The sequence below is a fragment of the Canis lupus genome, chromosome 15 (assembly GCF_011100685.1).
Source record: "Canis lupus familiaris isolate Mischka breed German Shepherd chromosome 15, alternate assembly UU_Cfam_GSD_1.0, whole genome shotgun sequence".
In the NCBI taxonomy this organism is placed as follows: domain Eukaryota; kingdom Metazoa; phylum Chordata; class Mammalia; order Carnivora; family Canidae; genus Canis; species Canis lupus.
This window is the reverse complement of record NC_049236.1, coordinates 2,525,839-2,543,422: the sequence shown is the minus strand read 5'-3', so window position 1 is coordinate 2,543,422 and position 17,584 is coordinate 2,525,839. Positions and strand designations below refer to the sequence as shown.

Sequence of the window (17,584 nt, the reverse complement as noted above, 5' to 3'; positions counted from 1 at the left end):
AATCACAGAAACCAGTCATTACATTCATAATACTTCAACACCTGTCTCTAAAAGTCAAGGATTCTTTTTTTAAAAACATGACCACAATGGGATTGTCCCTACTAACAATACTTATTATCTCTACTAACAATACTTATTTATTTTTAAACAAATATTTTCAAGCTTCAAAAGTCAAACTATATCTCCTCCATTCCATTGCCACTTCACTCATTTATGATTTATTCCAGGTTCTTACACACACACACACACACACACACACACATACATATATGTTATTATTATATATTCTTCTTTTAAACACGTATACATATGTTATTATATATTCTTTTATCTTAAACACAGCATATTACTTCATAATGTTTTGCATCTTGCTTATTTTTTTCACTTAATATATGTATCAATTGTGGTCCAATGAGGAGACAGAAGCCACTCAGGGAAAGTTATTAAATAAGAATTCTTTGAAGTTTTTTTTTTTTTTTTTTAAGTAATCTCTGCACAGGGCTCAAACTCATGACCCCAAGATCAAAAGTCATATGCTCTTCCAACTCAGCTAAGAGACTGTGACTCTTCAAGATTTAAAACAGCTCTTGGAGCCCCAGACCACACAGAAAGTGAGCTAAGAAAGCCACACAAGGAGGACATAATCTCCAAAGCCCTTTTTGGATGGGGGTGAGGATAATGCATAAGGAAAATTAGAATTGTTTGAGTGGAGTCAGGGTCAACAGTTTAATTATCACAACCGCCAAATCTCACTGGATCAACATTAAGATGTAAGATTAGGGCTCAAAGAGAGAGCCAGGGCCTATGGAGAATAATGGACAATAACAAACAACAATTAGTAAAAGCTACTCCCAGAAAGGAGAACCAAGACCGAAACAAGGCTCATTTCTCACCCTGCAGGGAGTGTTGTATTCAGTATGAAAATGGACCTGTGGTCTCTTCCACTTGTCATCTTTCACCATGGGAGTGTATATTCTTATCATTCTGTACCCTGTACCCTCTGCCAAATCAAGTTGTGTGACATACAGAAATTTGTCTCTTTAGGTCACAAAGATCAAGTGGCCATATCTGGACTTCATAAAAAGACTACCATTTATCACCTCTTATTTAAACACTATTGTGCATAACCCAGAAATCCTGAACGTGGGAGTTTTGTATTGTGACAGGATGAGAATTTTTGGGTTTCTCTGTTGGAAAGAGGGTGACAATATTTTGCCTTCAGAGGGGAACATGAGTTGAATTTTTGGTGACCAGTAGTTAATGCATTTGCCAAATGTTTCTAACTTTTTTTTAGGCACTGAGTAGGATTGAATTTCCATTTTTTCCATGTTTGGATGATGCCAAGGGATTAGTTCTGGCCCATGAATTATAAACAAAACCAAAGAATTATTTCAGTTATAGTACTTAATGGCTGATACAAGACCCTTCAAAACTGGATTTACTTCTGGCATGCCAAAGGATAATGTTCAAGATGGGAACTACTCCTCCAGCTGGGTCTTGAGTGACAGCAAGTAACTTCATGCTGTTTTGCAATGGATGTGTAGCAAGTGCAAAACATAAATACTTGAGCCCTAATCTTACATCTTAATCTTGATCCAGTGAGATTTGGGGGTTGTAATAAGTAAACTCTTGATCCTGACTCCACTCAAACAATTCTAATGAACTCAAACAATCCTAATGAACTCAATCACATTTAATAAGCATAATATATTCTAAAGACTGAAGACCCTCTTAATATTAGGAATGTATCTAATCTAAAAATATCTAAAAATAGGCTTTCTTAAAATGCAATTTCTCAAGAATAAAAAAGTCTTTAACAGATTTACTTTTAAAAATTCTGATTTTCTATAATAGTGCTGCCTCTGGAATAACTCAGCTATAATTACCTAACATCATTTTGTTACTACTATGGGCAGAATTGTGGTCCACCCACTGTCCCCCATTCATATGATCAAGGCATAACCCCAGTACCTCAGAATGTAACCATATTTGGAGATAGATATTTACATAGATAATTAAATTAAAATAAGGTCTTTAGAGTAGGCCCTAATTCAATCTGACTGATGTCCTTATAAGAAGAGGAAATTTGGACACTGACATGCATGCAGAGGAAAGATCATGGGAGGATACAGCTAGGAGATCATTTGCAAGCCAAGGAGAGAGAGCTCAGAAGAAGCCATAGCTACTGAGACACTGGACTTACAGTCTCTGGAACTGTGAGAAAATAAATCTCTATTGTTTAAGCCTCTCTGTCATATTTTGTTATGGCAGACCTAGCAGACTATATAGTCACTCTATTAAATATTTAAATTCCTGGCCTAGATTGAATAACATGTTCACCCCTTTGCAGGAGTGCAAGAAACCTTTATTTATGTTATCACCAAGAACCCATGTAATAGGAACAGTGCAGTCTCCCAAAAGAAGAAATAAGGAGGGGGATCCCTGGGTGGCGCAGCGGTTTGGCGCCTGCCTTTAGCCCAGGGCGCGATCCTGGAGACCCGGGATCAAATCCCACATCGGGCTCCCAGTGCATGGAGCCTGCTTCTCCCTCTGCCTGTGTCTCTGCCTCTCTCTCTCTCTCTCTCTATCTCTCATGAATAAATAAATAAAATCTTAAAAAAAAAAAGAAATAAGGAGGAAGTGGGCTGAGCAGATGTCCACTAACATTCCATTCCTTTGAATGTGGACATTCTGTTAAATAACCATGGTTCAACCATCAACATAAAAAAATTTACCTCTAATACAATACTATTATTTAACCTGTCATCCATAAAATTCTCCAACTGTCTCAATAATGTTCTTTTAAAAAAAATTTAGGAGGAGAGGAGCAGAAGGAGAGGGAAAGAGAATCCCAAGCAGGTTCCATACCCAGCATGGAGCCCAGCTGGGGGCTCAATCCCACAACCCCAAGGTTACCACCCCAGCCAAAGTCAAGAGACTGAGTTACCCATGCATCCCTCCATAATGTTCTTTTTAAAATAAATTTTTTAATTTGGGAATAATTTTAGATTTAAAGTAAAGCTTCAAAACTAGTAGAGAGCTCCCATATGCTCCTCACCTATTTTCCCTAATGTTAACATCTCATGTTATTGGAGTACAACTAAGAAAGCAACACTGGTACATCACTATTAACTCCAGATTTTATTCATATTTGTCTAGTTTTTCCACAAATGTCCCTTTTCTGTTCTAGGATCCAATCTAAGATACTACGCTGCATTTAAACCAATGATGTTCTTTTTAACCATTTGGTTTTTTTCCAGTCCAGGATCCAAACCAGGATTACCCACTGCATTATATTTCTTTAGATTCCTTTAATCTGAAACAATTCCTCAGCCTTTCAACATCTTTCATGATATTGATATTTTTGAAGAGTATAAGCCAAGTAATTTGCAGGGAAATATCCTGTTCCTCAGAAAAATTCATTAGTGTCTAATAAAATAGAACACTAGCTCCATGAGGGCAAGTATTTTTATATGTTTTGTTCATTAGTACAGATCTAAATCAATGTGTGGTACATAACAATAGCTCGATCAACATGTTTTTGTTGAAAGAATATTAAAAATATACTTACAGTAATGTCTAACAGTATACACATATTTTCTTTTAATTTTTAAAACGATTTTATTTATTTTTTAAAAGATTTTATTATTTATGAGAGAGAGAGAGAGACAGAGACAGAGACAGAGACAGGGACACAGGCAGAGAAGAAGCAGGCTCCATGCAGGGAACCCCATGTGGGACTCCAGGATCATGACCTGAGCCAAAGGCAGACGCTTAACCGCTGAGCCATCCAGGCATTCCCACATGTTTTCTTTTAAAGGGTGGGTGCACAGGGTTGAGGGAAAAAGGTTTTAAAAATCCTATAGAAGAGAAAATATCACAAACCTAGTCTGGGGAAAGGGTTTTGTTTTTGTTTTGCATACTACAGTGGAAATGATCATTCTGGGAGAATTTTGGGAGAAATGAACATTCCCAATAAGAAATTTTAAAATGACTTTAATAGGATTAAGACTTGTAGAAATCAGCCGTTTCCCCCACCTTGATGCCTGTCAGTTATACTCTTTCTGTAGCTGACTAAAAATGATTATGTAATCCATCTGTTTTCCACTTACAAAGTCTTTTCCCTAAATGAAACTTGAAATTGGCCTCTTGCCAATGTTCCTTTATAGCAAGACATAACAAACAAAAACAAAACAAAAAACCAGAAACTTTTGAGCGCCTGGGTGGCTCAGATGGTGGCAGACTACTGGTTTCTGCTCAGGTCATGATCTCAGTGTCCTGGGATCCAACCCTCCCTGGGGCTCCCAGCTCAGCAGGGAGTCCGCTTCAGAATTCTCTCTCCCTCCGCCTCTCCATCTACTTGTTCTCTCTCTCTCTCTCTCAAATAAATAAATAAGTCTTTAAAAACAACAACCAAAGCTTTGAAACATACTCAAAATTAGGCTGCCTAAAACAAAACAAAACAAAACAAAAACAAAACCCTTTTTAACAGGGCTCTAATACACTGAACAATTTATATTTTAAAATTATTTGACAAAACTTGTTTATGTTATTCCTGTATCACTAAAAGAAGTTAAATTATTTTTAAAAAGAAAATGAAGGGATCCCTGGGTGGCTCAGTGCTTGAGCGCCTGTCTTCAGCCCAGGGCCTGATTCTGGAGTCCCAGGATCGAGTCCCACATCGGGCTCCCTGCATGGAGCCTGCTTCTCCCTCTGCCTGTGTCTCTGCCTCTCTCTCTCTCTGTGTCTCTCATTAATAAATAAATAAAATCTTTAGAAAAAAAAAAAGAAAGAAAATGAAAGAAGAAATTATAATTGGCCAAGATATGTTTTTTAATTAATTAATTAATTTATTTATTTATTTATTTGACAGATGCAGAGATTACTTTTATTATGTTAGAATATTCCTTAATGGGTTGGCAATTATTCATGTGAAGGAGAGTTCAGAAAACAGATTTATGACTGTATTAGCCTTGTCCTTGATTAGAGATTTATGAATCATACAAAAAATATTATTCCCTAGAGAAGGTTATTCTAGAAGTAGGAGTAGAAAAGGTCTAAGAGGCTGTGAACTTGGAAGAGCATCTCCCTGCTTGTCTGGCTGTTCCAGTTGGACCACAAGACTTGGGTACAAGGATGGACATGTTTTCTCTGTTGGATTTAAAGCTTTACAACAGTTCGAATGCTCTTTCCTGCATACAACAGGTCGAAGGCCTAGTTAATTCGGTCAAAAGACTGTGAGTCACAAATTCATCAACTTTTATCTCTTTGGACATCTATTCAGACACCAACTCCTTTTAATGAATTACTGTTTCCTACTTGCTGTGTGTCGATATGGCATATACTTATTATATGTCACGTCTAAAATAATAAATAAAAAATTCCGTACACGTTTGCCTTCAATATGACCAGAGCCCTGGGCCATGAAGCTCAAGCGCCACCCAACCAGAAATCTCCACCAGGTGAAGAGGAAACTCCTACTGCTCTCGGGACAAAAACTCCATGAGCCTTCTGGGAAATGTAGTCTCAGGTGGAGTCCCTGGAGGACCCTGGGAAATCTGGGCGGGGCGCTCCTTCCGCGCACGCGCAGAGGGGCCGTGGGGGAAGTGCCCTGTGTTCTCCCGCCGGCTTGGTCGCTGAGCTGTCAGTGACTCTGAACGGCTGGAGGGACAGATGAAGAGCAAAGACCGGCTGGTTCGTGCAAAAGAAGTAAACCTGTCGGTAACCCGTCTGCGCGGGAGCATTTGGCTCGGAGAAAGCCGAGGAAGGGCCAGGCTCCCGGAGCCCGGGTGTGGCTGGGGTGCGGCGGGTCAGTCGCTCTGTTGCAGGTGCTGTGCACTGCGCTGTGCACTGCGGACGGAGCCTGGGCATTGAACTTGCTCACCTCATTCTAGGAGCCTTTTTTTTTTTTTTTTTAAGATTTTATTTATTTAGTCATGAGAGCCACACACAGAGAGAGGCAGAGACACAGGCAGAGGGAGAAGCAGGCTCCCTGCAGGAAGTCCGACGTGGGACTCGATCCCCGGTCTCCAGGATCACGCCCTGGGCTGCAGGCGGCGCTAAACCGCGGAGCGCCCCCAGGGATCCCCGCTCCAGGAGCCTTTTGCCTCGCAGAGGACAGTGAACCCCCTCAGGGCGGCGGGGATGAGAACCAGCGTTCCCGTGCCAGACACTGTTAAGCACTTTGCAAAGAATGTGGCATTTACTTGTCATGGTTACTCTGTAGGGTAAGTGTCCTCATCGTTTTACAGAGAGATGCGGAGTTGCCTGCTTCACATCACACAGCAAGTAAGTGGAGGAGATAGTATTCAAACTCCACGCAGTTTTACCTGAGATTTCATTTCTTTTTGTAATGTAGTACTCTGCCTACAACAAAGAAGTTTGCATTCTTTCTGAGGAGTGAGTGCTAAGTGAATCTCAACTTGTGATCCGTGATTTTGTTTTTGTGTTTTTGTGATCCCTGGTTTTTGAGAGAACTCTTGGTGTCTCTGCAGGAAGGCTGTGTAATTGAACCCGTGGGTCCCTCTTGCATGTTCCTGCCAGTTTTGGTTTCCAGCCGCCCCAGTTAAAATCTGCAGGAGGCCGACCTAGGGCCACAGGTGATGGTGAGTTTACAGACTTGGGGCCCAACGTGAAGGTTCCAGTTGAAGGAGTGTTGCTTCTCTGTCATCCAGTCCGTCTTTTCTAGAAGAAGGAAACGGGAGGAGACTGTCCGGAACTGTGACTTTCCAATCCCATTTCAGGAGAGACAGGCATCAAGGTTTGTCCCTCCTGTCTAGTGAGAGTAGGGCTTGACTCATGGCATTACCTGTGAGTGCCTTCAAGGACTGTGTGGGTAGAGGGGTCCTAAGTGTTTGAGAAGAGAGGTGAGAATTACAGAAAAACGGAGAGTTGGGTGTATGTGGTCAGACTCCACAGGAAGAGGATAGTCACAGGAGGAGCCTGAGGGGTGTGATCAAGGAAAGGAAGAATCAGGACCTACTACCAGAAGAAACTGGTAGCTCTTTGCTAAACACATTTCCACCCCCCTCTCCATCTGCCTGCCCTTCCCTTTGTTGGTGTCTCCTCCCCTCTCCCCGTCTCTCACAAACACATCAGCACAGCTGTGTTCCCTTCATTTCCTTTTGGTCCATTGGATCTTTCAATATGAGGCTGGCTCCATACTGTTTGTTGTTACATTTGCCTTTTGGGGATACTGATTCTTTCTCTTCCCCTTACCTAAATGCAGAAATAGTTTACAGAGTAATTACAGACCAGGAGTGCTAAAAGGTCTTTAGGAATCTTCTAGTTCCACTTCTTCATTTTAAGGAGGAATGAAACTAGCTCAGCGATGGCCATTGAGTGCCTGCGACCTCGTGTCTTGTTAGTGGCTAAGAAAGGCCCCAGATCCAGTCTTTAGTTTCCAGACCATTGTTCTTTTTCCTGCCTCACAGTTCCTTTGGGCCCAAGTTGCTTAATAAGTTTCTTTTTTTAATATTTAGTTTATTTATTTATGACAGACACAGAGAGAAAGGCAGAGGGAGAAGCAGGCTCCATGCAGGGACTCTATCCTGGGTCTCCAGGATCACACCCTGGGCTGAAGGTGGCACTAAACCACTGGGCCACCGGGGCTGCCCGCTTAATAAGTTTCTTTAGAAAACGTGTAGCAAGGAGAAAACCAACACTAAAAGGGGTTTATCCTTTAATTTAATTAATTTAATTAATTTTTAATTTAATTTAATTAATTCAGCAAACATATGCTAAGTATCTGTTGTGGACCAAACACTGTGCTGGTGCTTGGTGTACTGTCAGTGAACAAAATAGAGCCTGTTTTTCATGGAAGGAAATAAAAACCAAATGAACAGGTACAGAATCTGTGTTTGAGGAAAAGGAGTAAGGGTGTATGGAGTGATGGTGACAGTGAGGGAGGCTATTTTATATGAGGTGGTGAAGCAAAACCTCACTGCTAAGTGACTTGAGGAATGTAGACAGTGAGCTGTGCCATATCTGGGTTTTTCCTGGGGAAGAACAGACCAAACAGAAGAAATGTACAGAGATCCTGAGTAATCAACCTTGGTATTCTTTTGGAAGAATAGCAAGAAAGCTGAGGTCTGATCACGGTGAGCTGTAAGGGAGGGATTGAAAGATTGAAGTAGACGAGGTTAGAAGAGGTGAAACCAAGATGGTGTAGGGACTTACAGACCTTGACTTAAATTTTATCTGTATCTTTGCAAATTGCAAATCTGTTTTTTATGTGTATATGTGCATATATATATTTGAAAAAAGTAATGCATTATAAAAAAACCTAGAAAGTACAACCATAAAAGTTACATATGACCCTATCTCTTTACACCTCTTAAGTAATAATTATTTACAGTCTGATATATGGCTGCCAAGGTTGTGCATCTCTGTGTCTGTGTCCATATTTTTTAAAAAGTGCAGGGAAGGATTGTACTAGTATTTTAATGTATTTTTTTCACCTACAAATATAGATGGAACGCCTTTCCATAACAATATCTTCCTATCGCATTTTTTAAAAACACCTTATTAATGGATATTTAGGCTGTTGTCAGTGCTTTCATATTATTTTTTTAGTGCTTTCATATTATAAGCAATGATGTGAAAACTGCTTTTTATCTCTCCTGTCCTCCCTTTTTTTATTTTTAAAAATAATTACACTTTTACTGAGTGCTTACCATGAGCCATATATTGTTGTGAATGCTTTACATGCATTAATTTAGTTAATCTTCACAAAAGCCCTGTGAGATATGTACTGTTATTATCAGCATTTTGCAGATAAGGAAAGTGAAATACAGAGTGGTTAAGGTAGTTCTCTCAGGATCACACTGTTAGTAGGTGGAGTAGCTGAATTTGAACCCTGCCTGCCTGGCTCCCCTTCCCAGGCTTTAATCTTTGCATCCATCTCTTTTTATTTCTTAGAATAAATTTCTGGGTGAAAAGAAATCACTAGATAAGAAATTAACAGTAAGTCGTGATAGATCAATAGGGAAGAAATGTTATTCTCTGCCCAAGAGAGAACATCCTTGTCTGGGTTTCCTACAATCATATCAGAATTAAAACTGGAAGGGGATCCCTGGGTGGCTCCGCGGTTTAGTGTCTGCCTTTGGCTCAGGATGTGGTCCTGGAGTTCCGGGATCTAGTCCCACATCGGGCTCCCTGCGTGGAGCCTGCTTCTCCCTTTGCCTGTGTCTCTGCCTCTTTCTCTGTGTCTCTCATGAATAAATAAATAAAATCTTTTAAAAAAGTGGACAAGTTGGTGCTTCCAGAATATGGACTTCTTGACTTGTTTGAAAAGTCATTCTTGGGATCCCTGGGTGGCGCAGCGGTTTGGCGCCTGCCTTTGGCCCAGGGCACGATCCTGGAGACCCGGGATCGAATCCCACGTCGGGCTCCCTGCATGGAGCCTGCTTCTCCCTCTGCCTGTGTCTCTGCCTCTCTGTCTCTCTCTCTCTGTGTGACTATCATGAATAAATAAATAAAATCTTTTAAAAAAAAAAAAAAAAAAAGAAAAGTCATTCTTCCGCAAGTAGCCTTTTTTGTAGCTGGCATATGAATACTTATCTCTAGGCTGGAAAGGCAGAGAAAAATACCTGTAGTCTTGTTTTCATAGATCTATGTCCTTTCCCATGAGCATCAGAAAATGACCAGTTTCCAGGCAAGACATCCATCCATCCATCTGTTCATCCATTTGTTCAATCAAATTTCGCTTTGTTTTCTGGTAGATTTGCAGTGACTTTTAAGAATCCACGTACTAACATGGAAAAGTCTCAATATATTAAAAAACAGGAAAAATACAGATAGAAATTTAAATTGAATACAAGCTTAGGAAGCTGATATGAAGGCCAGAGGGTTTGCACACCATTTGTAAACATGTGTTTAATCTTGGCAGTCATAGGAAAAGCATATGCAGTCAGTGAATTCTTGCCCTTGTCCTAGAGAATAAGGTCTAACAATTCCATTGATAAAGGTTGGGCTGGCACAGACTATGAAAGAAAAATTTTGCCAAGTGTTTATTATGTAAGAGATTTGTTATGGATGCAATAGCAGTTTTCCTATGACCATTGTTTAGCGTCCTTTTGTATAAACATAATACATGAGGCTAAAACAATACTCACTGAACTTAATATTGTCTCTCTCTCTTTTTCCTTCTCTTCCTCTCTCCCTCCCCATATATATGGATGTATATACATGTATGTATATATACTTGTGTGTATGTATGTGATGAGACAGTTTGAATGTGATTTTCTTCTCTCACAAATTTTAATTCTGAGTCAAGTATGTACGTAGTATGTACATAGTACATAGTACATAGAGTTGCCCCGTATAACTCACTGCAAACTCAGAACAATGAACAGAATCAGAGGAATTGCTCTGAATCCCCTCCACATCCCCCAAGTGGCCTCACTACAGGTTGAAGATGAATGTGCTGTTACAGGCATCAGTGACATTCCAGGATGTGGCTGTGGACTTCACCCCAGAGGAGTGGCAGCTGCTTGAATGTACTCAGAGGAAACTGTACTGGGATGTGATGCTGGAGAACTTTATTTATTTATTTAATAAATTTATTTTTTATTGGTGTTCAATTTGCCAACATAGAATAACACCCAGTGCTCATCCCATCAAGTGCCCCCCTCAGTCTCAGTGGATAAGGACAGTGGGTGATAACTCTTCAATTTAACTAAGAATATACTCATAAGTGCCCTTCCCTTAGGACTTGTGGAAGCTGTGGATGTTTTGAAGCTTTCCTAAGTTTGGCCCTGAATGGTAGCGGTTACAGATTCTTAATCTTAACTCTTTGAGATCATGCACAAACAGTGTGTTTATGCTTCTACCTCTCAAATGGAGGAGCAGGATCTTTTCTGTTCTTTCCTTTTTTTTAAATTTTTTAAATTTTATTTATGATAGTCACACAGAGAAAGAAAGAGAGAGGCAGAGACACAGGCAGAGGGAGAAGCAGGCTCCATGCACCGGGAGCCCGACATGGGATTCGATCCTGTGTCTCCAGGATCGCGCCCTGGGCCAAAGGCAGGCGCCAAACCGCTGCGCCACCCAGGGATCCCTGTTCTTTCCTTTTTAAAGATTTTATTTATTTATTCGTGAGAGACACAGAGAGAGGCAGAGACACAGGCAGAGGGAGAAGCAGGCTCCCTGCGGGGATCCTGATGTGGGACTTGATCCCAGGGCCCCAGGATCACAACCTGAGCCAAAGGCAGACACTCAACCACTGAGCTACCTAGGCGCCCCAGTCTTGTCCATTCTAAAGTCTGTTTGTCATTCTTTCCAGGCCCTGAGACTCAAGGAGGCAGACCTGAATTGTGAGGTAGTCGTTTATCTCTAGCATTTTGTCTCCAGTTCTGTTTTGTTTCTCATGAACAGGGGACCCAGTTACCAAAACAAAAGTGATCTTCAAGGCAGAGCAAGGACAAGAGCCATGGATGGCAGAGGGAGAGAAGCCACGTTGGCACTATCCAGGTGAGTGAAAGAAAACCAGGCAGATGAGAGTCCTTGGAATTGAGATTCCAGTTGATCAGTGTGAGGGACAAGGTACCTTTAAAGCAACTCTTTCAGGAAGCACCTCTTAAGAGCCCCACACCTTTGGAAGTGACTGAGTGCACTTGACATAATATCGTCAGATCCCCAGATAACACCTTCGCTGTCACTCTGTCCACATAGATGCTCTTTCTCTTTGCCAGCTCTTGTATGGAGGGATATCCCTCTCCCCTGTGCCCTGGCTCCCTGCACCTCCTGTTCCATGTAGGTCCTTGCTTTGTTCTTTTAATTTGTGAAATCCTCATTCTTCTTCCTTCCTTGGTGTGTTCACAGATCTTTTCCAGACATCTGGTTCTTGTAAGGTAGTTATGTTGTATGGATTTGAGAAATAAGGAATAAGCTAAGAGTCTCAAGTGTTACACGAATATTCCCCCTTAATGGAAGGGAATCCGATCTCAGAAATAGTGAAAAACCCTCTTCTCCCCAATTTCCCTAATGTTACTATATTAGTGGACTTAGCATTGTAGGGATTTGAGTTTGGCCGTGATGATGTTACACTGCACAAGTTGCGGCATCATGGCAACAATCAGAACTGACCTTCTTGACTACAAAACATATAAAGGCAAAGTTGCTAAAAACTAGAAGTTTTGTGTTTCAGGTCTCCAGAGTTAATAGAAGTCATTAAGTGTGGAGACCAAAATGGGAAATGTTGATTTGAAGCATGTGGTGGCATGGGCAAAGCAGGGTTCTGGAGACTGTTCTATCTGGGAGATTGAAAGAGGTTATAAAAAGTAGGTGATTTTCAGGACAAAGTCATGTCAAGTGATAGAAATAACTGATAATAGATGCAAAAGGAATTTATGTCTGGTCTTTTTTTAAAGATTTATTTATTTATTTGAGAGAGAAAGAGAAATTGTGGCAGGGGGTAGGGACAGAGAGAATCCAATCCCCATGCAGATGCAGAGCCTCATGCAGGGCTCTATCTCAGGACCCTGAGATCATGACCTGAGTCGAAATCTAGTTGGGATGCTTAACCGACTGAGCCACCCAGGTGCCCCATGTGTGTTTCATCTTTTAAATACCTTATATGAGCGGAATCTTACAGTATTTATCCCACTCTGATTGGCTTATTCAATTAGCCTAATGTCTTCAGGATTTATCTATATAGCTTATGACAGAATTTCCTTCTTTTAAAAAGTATGTATGTATATACTCTATTTTCTTTATCCCTTTATCTGTTTTTTTTTTTTTTTTTTTTTTTTTTTTTTAATTTTTATTTATTCATGATAGTCACAGAGAGAGAGAGAGAGGCAGAGACAAAGGCAGAGGGAGAAGCAGGCTCCATGCACCGGGAGCCCGACGTGGGATTCGATCCCGGGTCTCCAGGATCGCGCCCTGGGCCAAAGGCAGGCGCCAAACCGCTGCGCCACCCAGGGATCCCTATCCCTTTATCTGTTGATTAACATTAGATTATTTCCAATTCTTGGCTATTGTGAATAATGCTGTGATGAACATGAGGCTGTAACTATCTCCAGGAAATCCTGTTTTCAGTTTTTCTGATAAATGCTCAGAGTGGGATTGCTGGATCATATAGTGGTTCTATTTTTGATATTTTGAGGCTGCACAATTTTACATTCCCACCAGCAGTGTACCAGGGTTCCAGTATCTTCACATCTTTGCCAGTACTGGTTATTTGTTGTTGTTGTTTTATAATAGACATCCTAACAGATGTGAGGTGTAATCTTATTGTGGTTTTGATTTGCATTTCACTGATTAATGATATTGAACATCTTTTCATATGCCTGGTGACCATTTATGTCTCCTTTGGAGATAGATAGGTCTATTAAAGTCCCTTGCCCATTTTTTTTTTGCCATTGAGTTGTGGGAATTGCTTATAGATTTGAGATCTTAATCTGATAAATTGTTTAAGATTTAATTTATTTATTCATGAGAGAGAGAGAGAGAGAGAGAGAGAGAGGCAGAGACACAGGCAGAGGGAGAAGCAGGGTCCACGCAGGAAAGCCGATACGGGACTCAATCCTGGGACCCCTGGGTCGAAGGCAGACGCTAAACCACTGAGCCACCCAGGGATCCCCTCTGATAAATGTTTTAAAAGTATTTCTTCTAAATCATTCTGTAGGTTGCCTTTTGACTCTGTTGATCGTTTCCTTTGTTGCACAGAAGCTTTTGAATTTGATGTGGTCCCACTTATCAGTGTTTGCTTTTGCTGCCAGTGCTTTTGGAGTCATATCCAAAAAGTCTTTGCCAAGACCAATCATAAGAAGTTTTCCCCCCTGTGTTTTCTTCTAGGTATTTTATAGTTTCAGATCTTACATTTAAGCCTTTAACACATTTTTGTATATGGTGTAAGATTAGGGTCCACTTTAACTCTTTTAGATGTGAGTATCTGGTTTTCCCAGATATCAGCCATTTGTTGAAGACCATCCTTTCCCCATCCTTCACTTTTTGAAGGATGGAAGCCTGCTTTTTGCTTTTGAAGACTATGTAAGCATGGGTTTATTTCTAGGCTCTCTCTTCTCTTCCATTGGTCTATATGTCTTATATTTATGCCAGTACTATACTGTTTTGATAACTGTAATTTGGTAGTATGGTTTCAAGTCAAGAAGTGTGAAGCCTCCTGCTTTGTTCTTCTTTCTCAAGAATATTTTAGGTATTTGAGTCCTTTGTGGTTCCATATGAATTTTAGAATTGTTTTTTTCTATTTCTGCAAAAAAAAATGTCATTGGAATTGCATTGAATTTGTAGATTGTTTTGGGTAGTGTGGACATTTTAGCAACATTATGTCTTCTAGTTCACCAACACAAGATGTCTTTCCATTTACTTGTCTTTAATTTCTTTCAGTAGTATTTTGTAGTTGTCAGTATACAAGTCTTTAACCTCCTTGTTAAGTTTATTCCTAATTGATTCTTTCTGATGCTATTATAAATAGGAACATTTTCTTAATTTCCTTTTTTGGAGTGTTTCAGTGTATGGAAACATAACTGATTTTTGTATATTGATTTTGAATCCTGTAATTTTGCTGACTTTGTATATTAGTTCTAATAGTTTTTATGTGAAATATTTAGGGTTTCCTACATATGAAATCCTATCATCTGTGAACAGAGATATTTTTACATCTTCCTCTCTAGTTTCGATGCCTTTACTTCTTTTTCTTACTGAATCTACCTAGCTAGGACTTCAGGGCTATGTTGAATAGAAGTGGTCAAGATAGGCATCGTCGCTGACCTTATAAATTTAAATTTTTTTCTTTTTATAACATGAGATTGGAAAGAGTAACTGGGAATGTTTCTTTTTTTTTTTTTTAATTTATTTATGATAGTCACAGAGAGAGAGAGAGAGAGAGAGAGAGGCAGAGACACAGGCAGAGGGAGAAGCAGGCTCCATGCACCGGGAGCCTGATGTGGGATTCGATCCCGGGTCTCCAGGATCACGCCCTGGGCCAAAGGCAGGTGCCAAACCGCTGCGCCACCCAGGGATCCCGGGAATGTTTCATTTATCACCTTTTTAGAAGTTAGCTGCTTACTCGATGATATACTAGAGAGACAGGAGGGAAGCAAAGACAATTTTTCGAATCAAGAGATGTTCATCTTTGAGAAAACACTGACCAAGGAGAGAGTCCAAAATTGCAATCTGAATATAAAATTTATTTCTTCAAGACAAAGACAACATAAATGTGAATCAAATGGAAAGAGTCTGCAACATAATTTGTACTTGCTTAGTTATAATAGAAGTTATATTGGAGAAAACTCTTGTGAATACAAGGAATGTGGAAAAGCTTTCAAAAACAAATTTTGTCTCATTAGACATGAAAAGAAGCCTATAAGAAAAAAAAACCTTTGGCTGCACTGAATGTGGGAAAGCCTTCCAAAAGAAGTTTCATCTCATTAGACATGAAAAAAACATATGAGGAAAAAAAAACCCTTTGAATGCAATGACTGTGGGAAAGGCTTTAACAGTAAGGGACACCTTATAGCTCATCAAAAAATTCATAGTGGAGAGATCCTTTGTGTGCAACGATTGTGGGAAAGCATTTATGCATAAAGCACAACTGGTGGTCCACCAGAGACTTCACACTGGAGAGAAACCTTATGAATGCCATCAGTGCGGGAAGTCATTCACTTGGCACTCTTCCTTTACCCAACATGTGAAATCTCATACACTTGAGAACTTATGTGAATGTAAAGAATGTGGGAAAACCTTCAAGTACAGTTCATCCCTTTATAACATTCTAGAATTCATACAGGAGAAAAACCATACAGATGTAGAGAATGTGGCAAAGCCTTTGCAGACTCCTCAGTGCTTGTCATGCATCAGAGGATGCATACAGGTGAGAAACCTCATGGATGTACTAAATGTGGAAAAGCCTTCATCAAGAAGTCACATCTCCTTAAACATTACTCAACTCCTACAGCAGACCAAAACAAATGTAGTGCATGTGGGAAATCTTTTAACCGGACGACACATCTTATTCTCCATCAAAGAAGTCATAAAAACATGGAAGCTGCATGAATGTGGGAAAACTTGCAGTTAATTAGCCTTTTAATGAAGCAGCAAAGAATTCATCATGAGAATTGGATAAATGTGGAAAAGCATGCTCTGAAATTCATATTCTGTGATACTACTACTTTTATTGAGAAGATTACAGAAAATTTTGAGTTGTAAGTTGAAAATCGTACTATATAGTGTAAAACTGAGGAAGTTTGGGTAACCGTAGATTTGAAATATATGCTATGCACTTCTTACACAAAATTATATCTGTTATGGTGATGGTTATACAGCATTGTGATTGTACTTAATGCCAATGAATTGTACACTTAAAATGGTTAAAATAGTAAATTTTATTGCAATAAAAATATATATAAGACTTCAAACTAGGATTATATCTGGTAAAATATCTGCTAAATACCATCATTGTCTCTTCAAACCTAAAATCACCATATGCAGGATTGCCAATTCGTGAAACTTATGGCTTACTGTATAGAATAAAGTTCAGTACTGTAAACTTTATCTCTAACCATTTCATGGCACCTGTGTATAGTTGTGGCTGTTGTTACTGAGCCTTCTGGAGCCTCCTTTTAAATAACATAAGTCAGAGAGAGTGATGAAGTCTTGTACTGCCTTTGCTCAGCTGGGACATTGGGTAATATATTTGATGTCTATGCAGAACACCAAAACGTGTGTGTGTGTGTGTGTGTGTGTGTGTGTGTATTTAATCCTGATTGGACACTGAAGAAAGAAAGCAGCTGTGTTTTGTAATACTTCAAGCACTTAATACAGGAAGAGACGCATTTCTTCAGGTAATCGTGTAAATAAAAGCCATCCTATTTCACTGGCACAGCTACATAAGTAGGAGTGAACCTACTCAGGCAGCACATAACTAGGGTACTTCATTAGAAAAATTAGGCATCATGATCCTTTGCAGAGACTTCTGGAAGAAAATTATTACTTTTTCATTTTGGAAGTGGATTCAGAAATAGGCTTGTTTGGAAATTTCCAGGTGACTAGCACAGGTGTATCAAGCTATTGAAAACCTTTTCTGCTTCCTTGAGCTGTATAGCAGCTCTTTTTTAATTTGACATTATGTAAATTCTGTTTTCTTTTTTTTGTTGTTGTTGTTTTCTTTTAAGACACATGAACCAACAGTGATTTAAGTGGAAATTTTACATTTCACTTTAAGTGTTGCTTGATAATGTGAAAGTCTTTAAAACCCTTTCTTCAGTGGTTGTGAGGCTTAGGTCCAGCCTTGAGCTTCAACCTAAGTTCTCTAAATCAGCTTTTCTCTTGCAAACCTAAGTTTTAGTATTAAATGTGTGAACTTGGAATTATTTTTCTTTCATGAGCGTTTTTGTAGGGTGATGATGGGTGAAGGCTTATGCATGAGAGTGATTTTTCTGAATATCCATCACATCTAAGTTAAGCCTTGTCTCGCAAAGTTTTCCATACTAAGACTACATGCTAATTAAACAGGTAGTCACAACTCGGCAAACCACAAAGGTGTGTATGTACACTAATTATAAACTCAGCTTTCTCAAGTTCAGCTGCCTTATCGCTTATTTCCTTTTAAAGCTGTCAT

General features: G+C 39.7%; 1 pseudogene; it reads left to right on the top strand.

Annotated features, from left to right (window-relative positions):
* Positions 1 to 5,585: 5,585 nt before the first annotated feature.
* Positions 5,586 to 17,548, top strand: LOC106559770 (annotated as a pseudogene).
* Positions 17,549 to 17,584: the final 36 nt, after the last annotated feature.